Here is a 17,734-nt window from a genome sequence, read left to right on the forward strand (position 1 = left end):
AACTATTTGCTTTTACTAGGCCATTATTTCATCATCTCTGCTTATCAGGAAGTACACATATCTAAAAAAAAGGTGTTGTAAAAAATTCTACAAGGGCTATGTTAGTTTCAATTGCTTAATTTTCTTATATTGTAAAAGAGAATTATCAAATCCTAGATTTTATAAAGCCAAGTTCTGTTTCACTCATGTTAGCAGAAGATATGGCTTAATATTATAATATGTAATTCTTTAGATTTTCTAAATGAAAAATACTTTGTACACTCAAGATTTCCAACTCTACCTTTGTTAGTTACTTAAGCAATATAAGCAAAAGTAATTTATCAGGAGAATAATTTGTGTGTTTACAGGCTGATCTGAACTAGTATCTTAATGTTAATTTAAAATCAGATAATTAAATTACTAATCATTTGTAATATATGTTATTTATAATGGCACATTTTATAGATATACAGGGTAAGAATAAAGTCCATTTTGGAGCAATATTGGAATTCATAAATGGAGAAGATTTTATTAATATTAAAGTTAAATATAACACAATATTTATTTTATAAATCAAATAGATTTACTAGAATAAAAGTCTTATTTTTTAATAGCTCTATATAATTTATAAACCACTTTCTTATTATTTTATTTCACCATCACACATACATACAAATGCTATATAGTAAGAATTAGCATTTGTAATTGAGAAATATTGAGGTACTTTGCCACAACTGGCAACAAGCCAAGAAGCCAAGACTTCAGCCTCCTAATCCAGTTCCCTTCTTCACTACACCTCCACCAAATGCCACACTAATTCCCCTCCTATGCTCACAATACTCTTAAGTCCAAGTTAAGCCTGGACCAAGATGAGAACTAATGCCAATTGAATGATGAGAAGGTACACAGGACCTTTCAGGAAGGCAAAGAAAACTGATTAGGATGTGCCAGACTCAGGCCAGTTCTACATGTTCAAAGCTCTAAACATGCTCAAAGAAAAGAAAACCAGAAAAATAAGCTTCCATAGTGATGCTTTTTTCATGCCGTGACAGTATTCCTCCTTTCACACAGTAAGGATTGTCTGAGCTGCTGCAACCCCTGAAAGAAGAGAGGGATCAGGAACAATTTTCACCAAGGCTGACTGGAGACACGTTGTTTGCTCCTTTGCAGTTAGTGATGGTTCATTATCTCATATGCAGAGTGGGCTGTGGTCATGAACATCTGCAGAGTGGGCTGTGGTCATGAACATCCACAGAGTGGGAAGAGGCTCAAGCTCCCATTCTATGGCTTTAGTAAGCATAAGAAGATATTGTTTAAAAGGGAATTCCTTTTTTTTTCAAAGTACTGTTTATTGAAGGCCCAATAGGAATCAACTGCTGTGCTAAAAACTTTACGTGCATTAACTTATTTAATTCTTATTATAACAAAATTGGGCATTAAAATCTGTGTTTTAGGCTGAGGTGGGAGGATCTCTTGAGCCTAGGAGGTCCAGACCAGCTTGGGCAACATAGTGACACTCTGTTTCTGAAAAAAGAAAAAAAAATTGTGTTTTACATTAAAAAAAAATTGAGGCTTAGAGAGGTGAAGACACCTCCTCAGGGTTACAAAACTTGCAAGTGGCTGCTTATATCCCATAAGCCTAGGGTTTAAGCCTAGATCTGTGTAATTCCAAAGCTAATACATTTGCTTAGCCTTCCACTGTCAACAATTGTCCACTGACCTCCAGTTGATTCTATTTTCTGGAGGACTGGATTAGGTGATGTAGCTTGGTTTGGCTCAAGATGACCAAGAGTCAGGCTTCATCCTTGGGCTTACTTCACTCTGGAAGCTCACGGAGTGACAGGAGCAGGCTACCCCCTGCCAGGTAATTTACCTCCTAATATTGTACACTTTGTAAAAAGTAACTTTAGCTTGAACTACTCTATTAATCAACAGATTTGAAAAACAGCAACCCCCTTTCATTACACAATTATGCGATGATTCGTCACATAAATGCTTTAACATCCATATGGAATGGGAATTTATTTAAAGTTTTAGGTGCAGAATGACACTGGACCCTCACTATTATCACCTTTTATTTTATTGTGTACCCAGGGTGTGTTATTGTACTGGCAGAAAATTATATAGAGAAAGGATATAAAGTTTAATGAGCCTTTATAAGTCCAAACACCCTTCCCATTTACCTTTATCCTTCTTTTTCTGCTTACAAATTTTGCTTCTCTCAGCTGAATCTATGCCAAATTCAAGATGTTTAGTTTTGTATTCACTTCACTTTCACCAACAGCCTCCTCCCAGTATACTTTTCCAGAATGATCTTTGGGTTACTTTTGCCTACCAAGAAGGAGTTTAATCTACAAAGACTCTGCTCTTCTAAACTAAAAGTGTATATATATATATACTTTTAAATTTTATATATAACTTTTAAATTTAGATATATAATATAATTATATATTATATATAGTATATAATTATATATTATATATAGTATATAATATAATTTGAATTTATACATATATAATATATATATTAGATTATTACATTTATTTATTAACACCAATTAATTTCACCTAAAGATTTTTTAGTAACCTAAAATTTTTTTCAAAAAAGCATTTCTTCAGTGTTTTTAAGTATATATTTAAGTCAGTTTTAAATTATATTTAAGAGCCTTAGTATTTCTTATTTTAGCTTTTGTTCTCCTAGTTCCTTTGATACTTTTCATCTAATTTTTATTTTAATATTTAAAAATTAAAAACATGAACTCTTCTGGAAGCAAATAAATTATATTGAGTTTCAAATTTAAATTTGTACTTGAAAATAACTCTGGTATAAAAGGAACAAAAAGTGAAAAAGAGTGCCATCCGTGCCTAGTTACGGACGAGATCTGCTAAATGCCACTGAAAGGAAAAATCCACACCTTGGCAGGACCAAATTCCAAAAAGCCATAGCTGCTCTACAATGCTTAGAGTTCCACAACAATAAGTGGCTTTCCTGGGATTCATATTTTCCCTAAAATGAGGAATTATATATTGTGAAAATAAGTGTCATTGTTGACTATTAAATTTGGCCTGACTCTCACATTGCCTCCTAAATTCCCTGCCCCTCCAGAAATGGTATCATTTGGGGTGGCAAGATAAATCTTATTTCCAGTGGAGAAGTGGGTCATGGAAAATGGTGATGTTAGCCTAGACATTTCTGCATTGAGACAACTAGAAATTCTGATTAATCAACTGAAGTGGCAGGATGGGTTATCTGGATTTCACAGCTATCGTTTTCTCTCAGTTGGGCTTTCTCATCACCTGTAACAAAGCTGTGTTGGTAACTTTATTCCTTCCAGTGTTTGTATTTGTCTCCATCCATACCGAGCTTGTTCCCATTTTAGGACCTTTGTGCTTGCTGTGCTGCCGTCCAGATTGCTCTGTACCCAGACCTTTGTATAGCCTCAAATATCTCCTGCTTAGAAATGACTTTCCTGAACTCCAAATTCACATGTCCTCCTTTTCCCAGTCACTCCATTATATCATTCTGTCTTATTTCTTTCATAGCATTTGTCACATCTTGTTTGTATTGTGAAATTAATTTACTTGCTTAATGTCTGTAACGATCTCTAAAATGGCGTCTCTATGATATGATAAAGCCTTGATCATTTTTTTCACCACCATGTTCTCTTCACCTATAATATGCCTGGAAAACAGTGGCGCTCAATAGACACTTATAGAGAGAATAATTAAATGGTCATTTTTAATTTAAACTATTGTATATTTTTAAAGATGTAGAAGAGCAGAATGTTATCAGGGACTATGCTTACCCAAGTGCACTGGTCTGAACTCAGGTTGTGTGGTACATTGATATTTGGGCATGTGAATGAGATTTGCTATACTCATGTTTGTTTTTGGATTAAGGAAAAAGCCTTTCCCCTCTCAGTTCTATTAATGGGAGGAATGAAGTGACCCGTCTGTGTCTGTCAGTCATTACTGGGAGAATGAGAACACTGATCTTTGTAAGTGTCAAGTTTATGACACTTTGTAAGTGTCAAAATCTAACTCTTCAAATATAGTTTGAAATTTGACATATAAATTTCAAAAATCCATCACTTTTATGGCTTTTATTGCTGTAACTAAAGAAAAGTTGCAACCTTTTATTTCCTGTCTTGGAATATTTTATTTTTAACACAGTTGTTAAATCTGCTAATAGGTGTTTTTTATTAACAACCAAGTCAACTCTTTATATGTAATCATTTTAATACACAGCATAGAGGCATTCACAATGTCCTACAATTTCATGCTTTTGAAAATATTAAATTTTAAGTATATCTCATTGACTGTCATGCTTATTGAAATTACTGGCTAGAAAGACACACTGTATATTCAGAGAATGTCTAGTGAACTTTTATGTTAATAATTAGGAATCTCTTCTATTGCATGAATGGATAACTTGGGCAGGTTAATAGTACTATCCCCGTATTTATTTTTAAAATTGAGAATATACTATTTGTATCTTATCTTCTATAACTATTTGGGAAATTAATGAGTCTTGTAGAACAGATGATGACACTATTAAGTAACATTTTTCACCTAAAAAGAAAATAACATTCATTAATGATTTATAAAGCATAAAATTCTGCCAGGCGTGGTGGCTCATGCCTGTAATCCCAGCACCTTGGGAAACTGAGACAGGTGGATCACCTGAGGTCAGGAGTTTGAGACCAGCCTGGCCAACATCATGAAATCCCGTCTCTACTAAAATACAAAAAATTAGCCAGGCATGGTGGCAGGCACCTGTAATCCCAGCTACTTGGGAGGCTGAGGCAGGAGAATTGCTTGAACCCGGGAGCCAGAGGTTGCAGTGAGCCGAGACTGCACCGCTGCACTCCAGCCTGGGCAACAAGAGTGAAACTCCATCTCAAAATAAATAAATAAATAAATAATAAAATTCTGCATAAATATAAATGATCGACATAAGCCTCAAAAAAAAAAGAGTTTGATTTTAACTCTCAGGCAAATAGATGATGATATAAAACAAAATAGTTCAAATATTGCATGTGGCCTGAAATTCAAACACTTGCTACATAGATACATGTTTGCTGTAGATTAAACTAAATCCTATATGTAAATATGAAAAGAGATAAGTTCTCAAGTGTAAATATTAAGGGAGGTGAAAGTCAGTTCTATTAGTTACCTTGTAGTAACATCCTTCATGCATCTGTTTGGGGGTTCTAGCTACCTAAAATCATTTTAAGATTAAAAAAACATGTCTTCTTACTCCTGAAATCAGCTCTTAAATCCTTTTATCAAAGACTAGATTTCTAAAATACATTTGTAATGACATGTCTTTTCTTAATCCAGTGGTTCCCAGTGTACGGTTTGTAAATCACCTGCTTCAGAGTCACCTGAAGTGATATTAAAACACAACGTGTGTGTCTCAACCAATCCTTTATTTTTGTGAATGGCCTTGGCCAGTTTAGATGATCAACAAATAAGCTGTTTTAGTAAGTATTGGTAGCTTTGTTAGAGGTATCTGGGAGTTAGATGGCTCCATCCTCACAATCTAATTACCAAGAGGCGTATTTCAGTGAAAGCAAGTCTTCAACAATCAAATTTCCCAAGTGTACATGTGTTATAAGCAAACAGCCAGAAAATAGTCATATGTCTTGCCTGTAATTTCAGGCGGGCTGGCTGCAAGTGAGGCTCACCAACCAGCACCTTGCATGAAAAGCTCACTCCAAACAGACGTCAATGACATCAAGACCTCTTTTGGGTCAGGCAGCTGAGTTCAGTGGGGCTTAGACCTCACATAGTCCATCAATGACATTTTAGTGCTGGGCTTCTCCACTCCTATGTCTTGTTCATACAAGACATTTTCTGGGTCCAGAAAATTTTTCCTTCGCAGTTACTACTCTTGATACCTCTAATTGTACAAAATTCTTTCTAACATCTTTTATAGTAAATAACAAAACTTTAGCTGTTGATTTCAGTACAAATAGCTAAGTAGCCACCTCTGAAGAGGGCAGGTCCTGATTAGGACACTATCAAGCATTCCTATTAGGCATTAGATTATATGAACAAAAGTTATTTATACTGAAGTGATGTATAATTATAACACTACTGAATCAAAATCTCTGCATGCAAGACCTGGGAATCTATGTTTTTAACAGACATTTCCAGGTAATATATTAAAAACATATTTGTAGACTTTCACAAACATTTTTAAAAATCCTAAATGCTGTTTTCTTGACATGCTTTCTCCTTTAGGAAGAATACTGAATTAATATTCACTTCAACAGCCACTTCAAAAACTACTCACTGTTTTTCTAAATTAGATTTCCCCCATAAGATTTCTTGAATTTTTAATGCTTTTACTAGTACCTAACCCCAGTGAATAAATTTTTTTTCATTCATTTTTTGTGATACCCTTTTAACTATTAAGTCAGTATGCTAAATACAGGGTGGTGACTTGCTCTGCAGTAGTTTTTAAATCAAATGCTCAAGTTAGAGCCATGATTAAGTAAAGACAGGTACAATAACTAAATGCCTTCTAGTAATGGAAATACCAATTGTGGCCTGCAGGAGATTGTCATTTTAATTTACTCTTATCTGATCTTTGTCTTAGTAGATCTACCAAAGAAAAGTGGCAAGTGCACTATTTGAACTAATGATTTGCAGAACGACTCATTACTCAAGGGCAGGGTTCACAGAAAAAGTACATTACAGAGGTCCTCTTTACTGATCTTAAAAGAGTAAACAAAGACATAGAATGAGGATGAAGTAGTATCTACAATGTTCCTTTAGTCTCTAGACTGTCTTTTGCTTCAGAGTTATTTTTAAGAATTAGCATTAACAGTAAAATTTTTTTAATCTGTCTAACCCAATTTCTTTGAGTAATGCTGTTTCTTTATGATAAACCTGGGTTAATAAGTATAAAATACCTAAAAATATTTTCTAAATGAGGATTAATGATTAATTGCACATAGCAGATGCACAGTAAAAGATGGCTTTTATTTTTTACTGAGTGTGCTACTACTAATAGAAAACTGTGTGGGCTATGGTTGAAACGTAAATGCAGCCAGGTGTTAAGGAGGACACATGGCTATGTCTGAGCTTCCAAGGATTTGATGATGTACATTAGCTGATCAGCCTTGAAATCAAGGGACATAATCTGACCCCCTTACCCTGGAGTTTTTCTAATAAATGGGGAAGGAATAAACGGAATGATTACAAGTGCTTTCTGATTTTTAAAAAATCTTTTTATTTTTAGCCTCTACACTAAGGACACAACAGGTGCTTTTAAAGAAAGAAATATAAATAGTTTCTTTTAGAATAGCCCAATAGAATGAGACCATTTTACTCCTGTACTTTTTTTACTCACATGATCTTAATTTATAACTTTTAAGAAATTCAGAGGCTGAGAAAAACAAATATCAGTATTTCCATTTCAAAAGGAAGAAAGAGGCTTTCACAGATGAGAAAATTAAGCCACTTGTCCAAAATCAGATGAAACTGTTAAAAGTGGAATGTCAAGTCTTTAAACTCTGGGTCAAGAATTCTTCCCACTATGATAAATTATAAAATCAAACTAACAATAACTTTTTTTCATTACTTTTTACTTTATTATCACAAAAGAGTTTAGTCACATGGGAAGCTATTACCTCAAAACAGTCGTTGTAGTTTCCCTAAAACAGACCCTATAACTTTGGCTTGATTTTGTCCATGGGTGCTGGTGATGGGGTATGGACCATCTTTGGAGAGAATGCATGCTGCATGCTGTGGTTTTTGCATCTCCACAGCTAGTCTGCCCAGCCCACGAAGCTATCACATGCATCCCTACTGAGGCTCTTTCAGGGCCTACCATTTCCACATTTCTGTGGAGAGACCAAGCTACTTGTGATTTATGCTTCCTGATTCCAATGTAGCTGGTGAATGCGTATTCTATATTTCCACAAAAATCTACTTTATTTCTTCCAGTCCTAAGTGTAAAGGATCAGCCTACAGGATGGAACAAAATAGGTCCTCCTCCCTTCTATTTCTAGAATAGGAAGGAGAAAAAAGCAAAATTATTTATTAGGGTCTTCACAGAAAAATTTCAGAAAAGAATCCTGTCCTCTTAGCTAAAGGCAAAATAGCAAGGTTTGAATGAAAGTCCTTCCTGATCCCGTTTCCTTTATGCAAAAGGTTACTTGTGCAATTAATTTAGCTGGTCAAGGCCATGTCTTATTCTGAATTTCCTGTTTTACTTTCTAAAAAATTTTTTTTCAAGTTGCTCCAGGCAAATGAGAGTTACCTAAACATATACAATAAGCAGATTTCTAAGATGGGTTTAGCTCTAAGTAAGTGAAGAATTTTCAGGCCTCTTAAAGATCTTTGATATCGAGTAACTCTTCTGTCCTCAGTGACTCCCACAGAAGGAGTGCAGGGCAGCTTCTCCTGTGGTTTCTTAGGGCTCTTTTAGCTTCTGGAATCAGAAAACTCTGGAGAGGCTGCTTAGGCAACAGTTTTCAAGTGTGACTTGAAAGGCTCTGCATTTCAAAACCCCAGGGTTATGAGTGAAGAGGTGTTGAATGAAAGGCTCTTAATTGCATCGCCTTGCACCTAGTTTATCTGTCCCTGTGATGGAGTTCCTTAATATGCAACACTTGGACATTGCAGTAGTCCTAATTCCTTTAAGACTGTCCCAGACTCTGCCTTTAACTAGTTGGTAAAGTTCCACATAGCCTTTGTGCAACTGCCTGAGGGTTGCAAAATGAGGGGATGACATGTTGGCAAGTGCCTCAGTTTTCCATCATCACCCAGGAGGCAGCCAGAACCAGTCTGGTGAGAAAGAACTCCAGGAAAAACACCTCCCCAGGTTCATGTCAATAATGCTTTTAAAATGGAGATCCGCAGATTCCAGAGGAGTTCTTATGGGCCTTATAGGCTAAGAACCAAGCTCAGTTAAAATGAAGCTTATGAATGTGGACTTCTTAGAACAAATAGGGCTGATTTTATGCAGTGATTCGATCTGGGGAAGAAGAATTCTTGGCAATGTTCTCAATTCCTCCTATTGGTAATTCCTAGCTTGCTAGCCAGGGTTCACGTTTGATGTTCTTACAATGCGATCTTTTGTCACTCCTATCTCAGGCTCCAAGAGTCCTCATACAGTCCCCTGCAGAGTTGGACAGGATTTTACTGCGTGGTTGCTTGCAGCTGGCAACAGCTGTTGCTACACTTTTTTATCCACATTTATTTTTGTGTGTTAAGATTGTGTTTCTAGTCCTCCCCCAACTTCTGATACTACACACTTGCCAAATTGTTTGCTGGTGAACATGATATTATTAGTAAAGGCCAGTGACTTCTTCCAAGGGAGCATTGACTGTTTATGTAGTGGTTTTATGTAGCCATTTCTGGGTATGGCACTCACTGTGCCATTTATTTTGGTTAATGTTTTTAAAAGACTTATTTTAACTTTAAAATCAGAGGTGGCAAATGAAACTTTGCTTAAGGATTCATGTCCCTAAAATGTAATGTTGGAGTAGCAAGGAAAAAAGGAATCATCTTTTAGCAGCAGCTAGGTATAATGAAGTTTGCAGAAAAGAAAAATAGGGTGTATTTTATTAGATCCAACATTGACAGCACTGCTCTAGCATGATGGACATGCCTTCTGTATGAGATGAGTATGACATCCACTCAAAAAACAGCCCAGTGGGGAGAGAAATGCCAGCAATAATAGATGTGACCTTTTAGTGCCTTGGCCATTGGCATCACCTGAGGGTAATCCTAGATCACCCATTTTTCCATTTGGATGTAGCTGAGACTGACAGGGCAGGTGTCCTGCCTAAAGCAACTGATTTACTGATCTACGAGCAGCTTTCAGTCTCCTTCCTACTTGCCTCTTGCAAAGTGAACTTGAAAATCCAGTTCTTTTCACTACCTCTGTGGAAAACCTAGAGGCAAGCACAGGATTGATTCTTTGTTACTTGTAAGGCTGCTGTTGAAGTAATGCAAAGGTCGATGATTAAATGACATACCATAAAGATTTTTAGTATTGTTATTAAACCCAGTAGGATTAAAATGCAGCTACTGACGAAAGACTTGAACTGCAGTGTCTAGATGAAGCTGATTCGAGCACAACTTAATCCCCTCATCATAATATGAACAAGGAACAAAACAAATGGTACCATGGCAGTTGGGCACTGTCTCAGGCACCACAACTTCTGGTTGTTGAAATTAGCTATGGGTTGATTTTGTAACCATAGTTGCATATTACCATTAATGTCACCAATCTGTCTCCTTAAACACCAGGTCTGCACCCAAATCATTCAACCTAACCTCAAGGGGTGGATGGAGACAGTGTGTTTTGAACTCAATGATCCATGGCTTCTTAGGGTGTAAAATTTGGGCTAGACAGCACTGAGTGTGGGAGGGGAGAGAATCACATTTGGCCCCACTACATGTTAAAAGTGGCACTTGCAGAATCCTGGCTCCCTCTCTCTACATCCTCAGCAGGAAAAGTGCTTAAAACCATTTGAGGGGGCATACCTTAGTAACATCCTGAATAGATATGTGTGAGCCTGTCTTTTCTGGAAGCTAGATTTAGGTTAGCTTGAATGTCCAACCAACACCCGTATGCCTGCTTTCCATTCTGTCCTGTGCCATCTGGAGCAACTCAGCTCTCTGGACCTTAGCCCCAGTTTTCCAATCTAGACTGTGACCTTGCCTTTGACCTGTGGTTGGTCTTATTTCACAGCCACTGACTGCTGCCTGTGTCAGGATGCATGCTCCTGCTCTGCCCATCCCCTTCCTGCCAGCTCAGCCCCCAGCTCCATTTTTTTTTTTTTTTTTTGAGACATAATCTCACTCTGTTGCCCAGGCTGGAGTGCAGTGGTGTGATCTCAGCTCATTGCAACCTCTGCCTCCCAGATTCAAGCGATTCTTGTGCCTCAGCCTGCAGGTAGCTGGGACTACAGGCATGTGCCACCATGCTTGGCTAATTTTTGTATTTTTAATAGAGACGGGGTTTTGCCAAGTTAGACAGACTGGTCACAAACTCAGCCTAGCTTCTAATCCAGGACCTCTTACACCATCCTATTCCATGATCTGATGCTGACCACTAGTTGAGTTCAGGCTCAAGTGACTGCTTAGACCAGAGGCTGAGAGTTTAGGCCTGAGAAGAATACTGCTGAAGGACCCACATCCCAGAGGGGAGAGTACAGGCTGCTTTGAGCCAGAAACAAAGGGCACTGTGTGCTCTCCAGTGGTCAAAAATTTGAGGAGAAATATCTGGCTTAAGTGGGAGAAAAGTGAAAGCAAGAAGAACATGAGCCAGTAATCTTGTGCTACACTAATAACTAACATGAGGCTATAAACTTGCAACTCAGCTCACTTGGGTAGCATTTGCATCTTGAGTTTCTCACACATTGTGAAAAATCACTCAGGGATATTTTTATTTATGATCTTAATTTAATTTTGTTGGACGGGTACTATGTTCATGTGGTTTCAAATTCAAAGGTATAAAAGGGTACAAATTAAAAAACAATCTTCTCCCATTTTCTGTCCCAGTGAAAACTAAAGTTATCAATTTATTTCATACATTTAAAGAGATATTTGATGCATATACACGGGTATAACTGCATGTATTATTTTGCTCTTTTGAAAAAAATACAAATAATACATACTCTATATGCTTTTTTTGTCCCTTACTTTTTCCCCTTAATACATTAGAATTTGGCCCTATTACTATACAAAGAGTAATTTTTTTTTCTTTTTGTTTTACATGTTTTGTTTTACTTTTTTTCCTTAACTCATTATCTTGGAATTTGGCCATTATACAAAGAGTATTTTTTTATTTGGCTTTGCAATGTTCTTTTTATGGATTGCCATTGTTTATTTAGCCATTCCTCAATCAACGGGCATTTAGGTTATTTCTCATTGTTATAAACAAAGTTGAAATGAATGGTACATTTCCTTGTATATGGAGAGGACTTGCCCTGGATACAGGAAAAGGGGCCTAGTAATATGAATACCTTATAAATAAATACACAGATTTTTGTTCTTCTCAATGACTTCTCACTGCTTAGATTCTAATAACTATCCTGACAGGGAGGGAAAGGTAATACATACTTTTTTTTTTTCTTTTCTTGTTTTGAGACAGAGTCTTACTCTGTCACCCAGGCTGGAGTGCAGTGACTTGGATCTCAGCTCACTGCAACCTCTGCCTCCTGGGTTCAAGAGATCCTCCCAGCTCAGCCTCCCAAGTAGCTGGGATTACAGGCCCGTGCCACCACATCCAGCTAATTTTTTTTTTTTTTTTTTTTTTTTTTGTATTTTTAGTAGGGATGGGGTTTCACCATGTTGGCCAGGCTGGTCTCAAACTCCTGACCTCAAGTGATCTGCCCACCTTGGCCTCCCAAAGTGCTGGGATTATAGGTGCGAGCTACTGTGCCTAGCCCATTTTTCTTTCTTTTTTTTTTAACATAAGGAAAAACATATCTAGAGAGAGGCAAAGGTAACAGCTTTCTTTAAAGGGAAAGTTGAATGGAAGGAAATTCATCTCTTAGATACACCCCAGAGTACCACTTTTTAACAGAGAAGTCCATTCTTCCTTCCAGAAAAAGTGCTAAGAAAAAATCTTGTCGGGATGATCTGTTTTTAGAGTGCTTTAAAAAATATCTGTTTCCTCATACATATACAAAGTAAAGGAAAACAAATAGCTCATAGAACAAGGGTGACTTTTACATGATTGATAGCAGATTCAAGATGGAGTCACCAGTGGAAGTCACTGAGACAACAGAGAAGAGAGATCTTTCAAGGTGGTGAACCAGCTTCTGATTGAAAGGTGTGTGTGGTGGTGGGGAGGCAGGAGCAGTCTCATTGTCCTTATAAATAGCTCTCCAGGACAACTTTTGTGTTTGATATAAAGAGAGAAAACAAGTTTGTGAGCACAGTCTTAAAACCAAGGGAGCATACCTTAGTTACATCCTGGAATAGATATGTATGAACCTGCCTTTTCTGGAAGCTAGATTTAGGTTAGCTTGAATGTCCAACCTGTACCTGTATGCCTGCTTTCCATTCTGTCCTGTGCCGTCTGGAGCAACTGAGCTCTCTAGACCTTAGCCCCAGTTTTCCAATCTAGACTGTGACCTTGCCTTTGACCTGTGGTTGGTCTTATTTCACAGCCACTGACTGCTGCCTGTGTCAGGATGCATGTCCCTGCTCTGCCCACCCCCTTCCTGCCAGCTCAGCCCAGCTTCTACTCCAGGACTCTCTTATCTCACCCTTTTTCATGGCCTGATACTGACCACTAGTTGAGTGCAGGGTCAAGTGACTGCTTGAACCAGAGGTTGAGAGAAATGCAGCCAATCAGAGCACTGAGATCACTGACTGCTGTGCGAGAAAAACTGTAGCTGCAAAGGAAGAAATGGTACACATGAACGCTGAGAAACATCACCCCAAAATTGTTTTTCTCTAACTGAGGTATGAAGGTGAATATACAAAGAAAGAAACTTTAAAGCTTAGTGAGAAAGCAACCAAATGTACCTGTGCACTTATTTTTTCATTTAAAAATTAAAAACAAATTTTTAAAAGACAGGGTCTTGCTCTGTCACCCAGGCTAGGTGCAGATCACTGCAGCATCCAGGTCCTGGGCTCTAGCGATCCTCCCGCCTCAGCCTCCCAAGCAGCTGGGACTACAGGTGCATGCCACTATGTCTAGTTCCTTTTTTTTTTTTTTTACTTTCAGTAGAGACAGAGTCTTGCTATGTTGCTCAGGCTGGTCTTGAACTCCTGGGATCCAGGAATCCTCTTGTCTTGGCCTCTCAAAGTAGGGGCATTATAGGCATGAGCCACTGTGCTTGGCCCAGATTTAAATTTTTACTTTAAAAAGTATATATTTTTTATTTTTAAAAAGTGATTAAGTGTATTTTATTTATTTTGTTTTAATGTAACTTGAAGCTAAACTTACTGGGTGGACCAAGCCATTTTGATCAGTGATAAATGGCAGGTCTAGTTTTTTTTTCTTCTTCTTATTGAAAGATCAAGAACCTCAGCCTGCCATGACTTTCTTGGCTTCCTTTACTAGCATTTAATCCTTCTAGTATTTGACATAATTCCCATGACAACGTGCGGACTGAATATAATGTCCTTCATTTCACAAATGAGGAGATTGAAGTTGAAATATTTTGTCACTTGCCAGAAGTCAGGGTGGCAGTGTTGATATTTGATCCTACTTTTTGTGCCTCCAGCCCAAGAGTTTTTTCCATGACAATCAGGAACCTTGAAATTAAAAACACATTGAATGTTGTCATATGTTGGTAAGAATAAAATACCAAAAAGTAAATGCCTTCTACACACAGCTTTTCTCATGTACTCACTCTAACCTTCTATTTGTGCAATTGGAAGCAAATATATCAGCCTCATTGAGCTTCAATTTTCTTGTTTGTGAGGTAGAAATAATAATAACAACCTTAAACAGTTGTGAGGATAAGTAAATAGTATATATAAAGTGTCTCATGAAAAGATAGCACTCAGTGAATGGCAACTTTCCTAAATGATAATAATAATAATTATTGTATAGGAGATCAGGTAGGTGAAAATGTTTTATAAATTGCAAATTAATAAATGCAAATGCAAGGTACTCTTATTATAATTGCTTTCTTACATTTAAAAATATTTATTCACTATTTTTAGAATACGTTTTAATGGTTGGATCCATTTAGTGTATTCACTTTAGTGCTATTCTAAGCCATTATTTTAGGAAATTAAAAATTTAGAGTTAGTTTAACTGAAGTGAATACCAGTGCTACTGAAAAGTGCTTTCCTTTTTTTTTTCATTTCACTTAATCTTAAAACTAAATGTCTTTCTGCAAGAAGAAATAACTTGAGACTTCTGTTGGGATCAAGTATGATTAATAGCCTGAAATCAGGAATAAAGCTGCTTTATGGAAGAGTAAGAAAATAAGGTGCAGATAAATCTCCTAAATTACTCTTTGTGTACTAGAGGAAAACAAAATAAAATTTCCTCAACCCTTAAAAACTTTGTGAGCTCTAAAACCATTCACAAACATAATTTATTATTACAGAATCCCAGTTGCACACCTGAAAACCCTGGGGCCACATGTGTTTCAGAATTCAGAATTTCTCAGATTTTTGGAAAGCAATACAACACAAACACTATATATGAATGCCCTTATCAGGGTCTGGGGGAGTACCCTGTAATTGAACACATTACTATTTTTGGAGCAAATGTATGAATAGTCATAGTACATGGAATAAATAAAGACTATAAATAGCTTCGTGTCAGGTCAGGTTAGGCCCACAGATGAGTTCAGGTCACATCAGGTCATGTGTTTTCAGGAACAGTTTTGGTTTTCAGAAATTTTTGGATTTCAGAGCTGGAGATAAGAGACAGTGGAGCTGTATTTTTATCCCCACTGTGGAGCGGGTCAACACAAAGGCAACGCGTCTGGTAGGAAGATCATCAGATCTGGACTCAAGTAGGCCTGAACACCTGATCTACCTTTTAATCCTCGGATTTATTGTGGAAATTATTTCACCTCTATAAGCCTCTGTTTCCTTATCTGAAAATGGGGAAAAGAATCCTATCTTGCAGGATTGTGGTGAGGATTAATGATAATATAGGCCAGGTGTCTAGTTACCTGGTACTTACAGTATGATTGATAGCTGCTATCATTGTTCATGAGAGGTGGTATCTAATGAAATAGAATAAAATCTCTTTTTTTATTATTTCAAATTTGAAAGTAGCAGGGAAAAGGGGTAGAAATTTTGTATATGAATTCCAGCAGACTTCCTAAAGGGAAAAGGGGCAAGGCCCCAAAGCTTTGTCTCTGGGACTTAACATTTATTGAAACCTATTAGGCTGGACAGGATAGCAACTGTTCTCAGCTCAGAGTCAGGGAAGTTCCAAAGAGTCCAAAGAACCCCTGAAATGAAACCCCCAGGAGGGTAGAAAGAACTTGCACAGTGGGTTGGTCCCAACTGAGAGACAGGCAAATGTAGTCTGGGCCCATGAGGAACTGGACATAGGAACCTGTCTCACCCTGAGCATCTGTGGTCATGTGTTCATGACCTGCGCGAGTGACTATGTGAATTCATTTATTTATTCATTTAGCAATTGTTTTTGAATGTCAACTAAGCATAGATCTATGAAAATATCCAAGAAACATACAGAAACAACTCTATCTTCATTAGCATTATAGTTTATGAGGGACTTAAACAAGGAGCAACAGCAAATCACCCAAAATTGTGGTGAATTTTCTAAAGGGATAAACTAGGTGGGCAGTGGTAAGGGCAGGAATGGGCTACTTACAAGGAGGAAGGCAAGAGGAGACAGGACAGCCATGACCAAGGTTGAGGTATGGCCAGAACACTCCTCCTCTGTGACACCTCACTGCTGTGCTTTCTCATCACCAGCTTTCAGATGGAGTGCCATCCCCTCAGAAGGCCTTCTTGACCTGGCTGAACTTCATTTCACTCTCCACTTTCGCCAATCACTTTCTACCCATTATCCCAGTTTATTTTTTCGGAGGTTTTATAACCTTCTGAAATTATCTTTTCTAGTTTTGCATGTATTTATTATATGCTTTCCCTCTTTAGAAGGAAAGATTCTTGAGAGCTCTGAGCATTTTGTCCAGCGTCTGAGGGTGCCTAAATATTTGTTGAATGATTAAAAGGAAGACTATGAAAAGACCTTAAAGCAAAAAAGAGCTCGGTACATTCTAGGAAATAAAATGAGGCATTTGGGTCTTGTTGATGCTAATGGCCTCCAATGAATCCTGCCTTCTGTTATCCATGCCCTTATGTAGTCTCCTCCCTTACTGACTCAGGGCACGGCCACATGACTTATTTGGCCAATGGGACATCAGCGAACAACACAAGCAAAGGCTTGATAAGTGCTTGTTCAGAACACAGATGAGCCATGTGAGAAAGTCCTGCTTGGTCTGGTCTCCTTCAAGAGGAAATATCACTTGGAGAGCAAGGTGCTGGCATTCCAGCTGTCCCAGCTGAAATTCAGCCACCCAGCTGAAATGCGCTCAGTGAGTAAGTCCAGGTAAAACCAATAGAAATATCCACCCATCAACCCCGTAACAGTGAGAAGAAAAAAAAAAGTTGTCACTCTAAGCCACTGAGTTTTTGGGTGGTCTGCTATGTGCAAAAAACCTGAAACAGAGCCGAGGCATAGCGAGCAGGCGAAGGTAGTATTAGATGGTTTAGAAAGCAAAACAATCATTCAGAACCTTACACACGTCAAGTTACTGTATGTTAAACACAATGGAAATTAACAGGTTTGAAGGAAGGGAAGACTTATTACTGAAAAGATCAGTTAGGAGGCTATTCCAGATATCTTTTGCTGCTTTGAGTAATGGGATATGGTGGAAGAGATCCGGCACCAGTTCCCAGGCTTAGGCCTTATCAGACTGGTAGCCTCTACTTCCCTTCTTTAGGAACACTCTCTGGGAGGCCTGAGCATCTGTTTAGAAAGCTAATTATTCTGCTGGAGCAATTACATGGAGAGGCCCATTTACCCGGCTCTGCCCCGAAATTCAAGAGGAGGAGATATACCTTATCCTTCTATGGGAAGAGTGCAGTCCACCATAAGTTCCCGGATATTGTCTCTTAATCCTCACAATACCAGTATAATGTAATTAATATCACTCAGATTTTTACAGATGAGAAAAATGAAGTTTAAATGATCTATATAGCTTTGTCCAAACTTTCACAGAAGTGGAGGCGGCATTTCAACTTAGGTCTTCCTAATTCCAAAAGCAAGC

The 17,734-nt window shown here is 37.7% G+C and overlaps 1 protein-coding gene across 5 annotated transcripts in view; it reads right to left on the bottom strand.

Moving 5' to 3' along the window:
* CA1 (carbonic anhydrase 1) overlaps positions 1-17,734 on the bottom strand; it is a 51,210-nt gene that overhangs the window by 13,492 nt on the left and 19,984 nt on the right. Inside the window, exon 2 of one of the 5 annotated variants that reach the window (XM_054561813.1) lies at positions 14,137-14,219. The exons of 1 other annotated variant lie outside the window; for it this stretch is intronic. The gene's annotated coding sequence lies outside the window, so the exon portion shown is untranslated. Of the gene's footprint in view, positions 1-1,111; positions 1,131-2,162; positions 2,182-13,246; positions 13,266-14,136; positions 14,220-17,734 lie in introns of those variants that run through there. 3 more of the 5 variants (XM_063726706.1, XM_054561815.1, XM_054561814.1) reach the window with 3 other exon arrangements.

Source organism: Pongo abelii, chromosome 7 (genome assembly GCF_028885655.2).
Source record: "Pongo abelii isolate AG06213 chromosome 7, NHGRI_mPonAbe1-v2.0_pri, whole genome shotgun sequence".
In the NCBI taxonomy this organism is placed as follows: Eukaryota; Metazoa; Chordata; class Mammalia; order Primates; family Hominidae; genus Pongo; species Pongo abelii.